This window comes from Mobula birostris, chromosome 8 (assembly GCF_030028105.1).
Source record: "Mobula birostris isolate sMobBir1 chromosome 8, sMobBir1.hap1, whole genome shotgun sequence".
NCBI classification, from domain to species: Eukaryota; Metazoa; Chordata; class Chondrichthyes; order Myliobatiformes; family Myliobatidae; genus Mobula; species Mobula birostris.
Genome location: NC_092377.1, coordinates 6,078,815 through 6,083,971, shown reverse-complemented (window position 1 = coordinate 6,083,971; position 5,157 = coordinate 6,078,815).

Here is a 5,157-nt window from a genome sequence, read left to right as displayed (position 1 = left end):
ATGGTTTTTTGAACCAACATGTCAAGGAACCAACTAGAGAGCAGGCTATTCTGGACTGGGTTTTGAGCAATGAGGAAGGGTTAATTAGCAATCTTGTTGTGAGAGGTACTTTGGGTAAGAGTGACCATAATATGGTGGAATTCTTCATTAAGATGGAGAGTGACATAGTTAATTCAGAAACAAAGGTTCTGAACTTAAAGAGGGGTAACTTTGAAGGTATGAGACATGAATTAGCTAAGATAGACTGGCAAATGACACTTAAAGGATTGACGGTGGATATGCAATGGCAAGCATTTAAAGATTGCATGGATGAACTACAACAATTGTTCATCCCAGTTTGGCAAAAGAATAAATCAAGGAAGGTAGTGCACCCATGGCTGACAAGAGAAATTAGGGATAGTATCAATTCCAAAGAAACAGCATACAAATTAGCCAGAGAAAGTGGCTCACCTGAGGACTGGGAGAAATTCAGAGTTCAGCAGAGGAGGACAAAGGACTTAGTTAGGAAGGGGAAAAAAGATTATGAGAGAAAACTGGCAGGGAACATAAAAACTGACTGTAAAAGCTTTTATAGGTATGTAAAAAGGAAAAGACTGGTAAAGACAAATGTAGGTCCCCTACAGACAGAAACAGGTGAATTGATTATGGGGAGCAAGGACATGGCAGACCAATTGAATAATTACTTTGGTTCTGTCTTCACTAAGGAGGACATAAATAATCTTCCAGAAATAGTAGGGGACAGAGGGTCCAGTGAGATGGAGGAACTGAGCGAAATACTTGTTAGTGGGGAAGTGGTGTTAGGTAAATTGAAGGGATTGAAGGCAGATAAATCCCCAGGGCCAGATGGTCTGCATCCTAGAGTGCTTAAGGAAGTAGCCCAAGAAATAGTGGATGCATTAGTGATAATTTTTCAAAACTCGTTAGATTCTGGACTAGTTCCTGAGGATTGGAGGGTGGCTAATGTAACCCCACTTTTTAAAAAAGGAGGGAGAGAGAAACTGGGGAATTATAGACCGGTTTGCCTAACGTCGGTGGTGGGGAAACTGCTGGAGTCAGTTATCAAAGATGTGATAACAGCACATTTGGAAAGCGGTGAAATCATTGGACAAAGTCAACATGGACTTGTGAAGGGAAAATCATGTCTGATGAATCTCATTGAATTTTTTGAGGATGTAACTAGTAGAGTGGATAGGGGAGAACCAGTGGATGTGGTATATTTGGATTTTCAAAAGGCTTTTGACAAGGTCCCACACAGGAGATTAGTGTGCAAACTTAAAGCACATGGTATTGGGGGTAAGGTATTGATGTGGATGGAGAATTGGTTAGCAGACAGGAGGCAAAGAGTGGGAATAAACGGGACCTTTTCAGACTGGCAGGCGGTGACTAGTGGGGTACCGCAAGGCTCAGTGCTGGGACCCCAGTTGTTTACAATATATATTAATGACTTGGATGAGGGAATTAAATGCAGCATCTCCAAGTTTGCGGATGACACGAAGCTGGGTGGCAGTGTTAGCTGTGAGGAGGATGCTAAGAGGACGCAGAGTGACTTGGATAGGCTGGGTGAGTGGGCAAATTCATGGCAGATGCAATTTAATGTGGATAAATGTGAAGTTATCCACTTTGGTAGCAAAAATGGTAAAACAGATTATTATCTGAATGGTGGCCGATTAGGAAAAGGGGAGGTGCAACGAGACCTGGGTGTCATTATACACCAGTCATTGAAAGTGGGCATGCAGGTACAGCAGGCGGTGAAAAAGGTGAATGGTATGCTGGCATTTATAGCGAGAGGATTTGAGTACAGGAGCAGGGAGGTACTACTGCAGTTGTACAAGGCCTTGGTGAGACCACACCTGGAGTATTGTGTGCAGTTTTGGTCCCCTAATCTGAGGAAAGACACCCTTGCCATAGAGGGAGTACAAAGAAGGTTCACCAGATTGATTCCTGGGATGGCAGGACTTTCATATGAAGAAAGACTGGATGAACTGGGCTTGTACTCGTTGGAATTTAGAAGATTGAGGGGGGATCTGATTGAAACGTATAAAATCCTAAAGGGATTGGACAGGCTAGATGCAGGAAGATTGTTCCCGATGTTGGGGAAGTCCAGAACAAGGGGTCACAGTTTGAGGATAAAGGGGAAGCCTTTTAGGACCGAGATTAGGAAAAACTTCTTCACTCAGAGAGTGGTGAATCTGTGGAATTCTCTGCCGCAGGAAGCAGTTGAGGCCAGTACATTGGCTATATTTAAGAGGAAGTTAGATATGGCCCTTGTGGCTACGGGAATCAGGGGGTATGGAGGGAAGGCTGGGGCAGGGTTCTGAGTTGGATGATCAGCCATGATCATAATAAATGGCGGTGCAGGCTCGAAGGGCCGAATGGCCTACTCCTGCACCTATTTTCTATGTTTTCTATGTTAACACTCAGATTTGCAGCTGGATCTTCAACTTCCTCACAGACAGGACTCACGCTGTAAAAGTAGGGGACAAGCCCTCCTCTACAGTCACTCTGAGCACCGGTGCTCCACAGGACTGTGTACTCAGCCCCCTGCTGTACTCAGTGTACACCCATGATTGTGTAGCCAAGTTTCCATCAAATTCTATACATAAGTTTGCCGATGACACAACAATTTTAGGCCGTATCTCGGGTAATGATGAGTTTGAGTACAGAGAGGAAATTAAGAACCTGGTGGCATAGTGCGAAGACAATAGCCTAACCCTCAACATCAGCAAGACGAAAGAATTGGTTGTTGACTTCAGAAGGAGTAGCGGACCACACCACCCAATATACATCGGTGGTGTGCAAGTGGAACAGGACAAAAGCTTTAAGTTACTTGGGCTCAATATCACAAATGACCTGACATGGTCCAACTAATACACATCAAAGTTGCTGGTGAACGCAGCAGGCCAGGCAGCATCTCTAGGAAGAAGTGCAGTTGACGTTTCAGGCCGAGACCCTTCGACATGGCGCAGCACATCATATAAACCAATCTTCCATCCTTGGACTCACTTTACACCGCACGCTGTCAGAGCAGTTCTGCCAGGATAATCAAGGACACGACCCACCCAGCCAACACACTTTTCATCCCTCTTCCCTCCGGGAGAAGGCTCAGGAGCTTGAAGACTCGTATGGTCAGATTTGGGAACAGCTTCTTTCCAACTGTGATAAGACTTCTGAACGGATCCCGACCCGGATCTGGGCTGTACCCTCCAAATATCCGGACCTGCCTCTCGGTTTTTTTGCACTACCTTACTTCCCATTTTTCTATTTTTTATTTATGATTTATAATTTAGATTTTTATTATTTGCTATGGATTTGTAATCCAGGGTGTGGGAAGCGCAGAATCAAATATCGTGGTGCTGATTGTACGTTCTAGTATCATTTGTTTGGCAACAATAAAGTATAAAGTACAAAGTATAAGGTATAATTTTACTGCATTTGATTGGATTTAACAGCCCATTAACATTAAAAGAAATGACTATTACTTTCTCCTTTGCCATGGGTACTTATCTGTCAATATGTCATTGAAATTAGCAGAATAAAACTTAATCGATCTACTCCATTACAGTTGGGGGGCTCCATTACAGTAGCCATAAAAGTAAGTGAACAATTCTATGTCTATTACACAGAAAAGGTTTCCCTGTGTATTCCTCCATTACAATATATTCTCATTTAAGTGGGGAAAAAGGAGTAAACGAATTTTTAAAAAATTGAGTAATATAAAATCCACATTTTAATAAGTATTCCTTGAAATTGGTATAGCACTGTCTATTTTTGCTTCCGTTTATTTTATCAACACTTCTGAAGTTAGCCAAACCTTATGGCTCTTCTGGAGGGGGTGAGGGCTGTCTTCGGAAAACTCGCAGTCTCTTCCTTATATTCTCTCGCCCTCCCGTCCCCTGCTTTCTCGGTTCTCTTACTATTTCCCAAGCAGATCGGGATAACTGCACAGCCAGGCTTTCTGTTGCTTTGATCACACTAACGGGCAGCCCTCCGTTTCTCATGTCTGTCGTCGCCTCTTCCACTGTCTGATACAGTTGCATACCGTCTTCATAAAACACCCGCGGTTTAGTAGGGTACGGAGTTTGGAATCTAATCTTTCCTTGCTTTAGTATTCGCTCTACTGCGAAGTGTTCTTCACATTTCTGCAGGACTGCCGGGGGCTAATATGGATCAAAATATATAAATTTCCTGTGCAAAAACACCCTCTTCTTACCCCAGGCCCTGCACAGAATCTCCGCCTTGGTATTGTATCGAAGGAATCTAATTACTATTGAGCGTGGCTTATCTTCTCTGTTTCCAGTAGGTCTCAGGACGAGCGCACATTGCACCCTCTCAATTTCAAGCTCCATAGTGGAGGGAATCACTAGTGGGTCCCACAGCCACTTTCCTACAAACTCCATCACAGACAAACCCTCCGCTCCTTCGGGAACATTGTATATGCTGATATTTTTCCGTCGTGATCTTCCCTCCTGGTCAATCAGTTTACTTTCTTGTTGATTTAATACTTTTATCGTCTTACTTAGTATCCGTTCCACGATTTGCACGAGATCTTCCACCTTCTCAATCCGAGTCTCTGCCACGGCTATTTTTTGATTGACGTTGGCGAGCTCTGACTTGAGATCATTGAGCTGCTGTTTTATGTCCTTTTGGAATCCCCGTATCTCTTCCAGAATTTTTACTGTATTTGCCGCTTTGCCTGAACAACGTCCATCATCAGCCTCGCTACCACGCGTTCGGGTAGGAGAGCCGCGTGTTGCACCTCTCTCAGCCATAGGCTCCAGAATGATGCTTTTTTTTATCTCCATTCTTTTTCCCCATTCTTGCCCCCCCCCCTTATCAATTCAGATATTTTCCAAAGATCTTATATTTGATGAACTCATGGGGCAATATACGCGTTTTTCCGGAGGAGCTATTGATTTAAGCTGCCATTCTGGATGATGACGTCACCGGAACCCTCCCTTTGCAAACTTCTGATGCTGAATTTTGTGGTGAGGCCGCAGGAAAGGTTTTACTTCTGATGAGTCTTCCATGAAGGTCATACTTGTGCAGGTGTTGCTGCACAGTAGAACAGTGCACCACCACTCCAGGGTCTGCTAAATCCTCCTGAAGGTCTTTTGCAGTCAAACGGGGGGTTTGATTTGCCTTTCTAGCAACCCTACG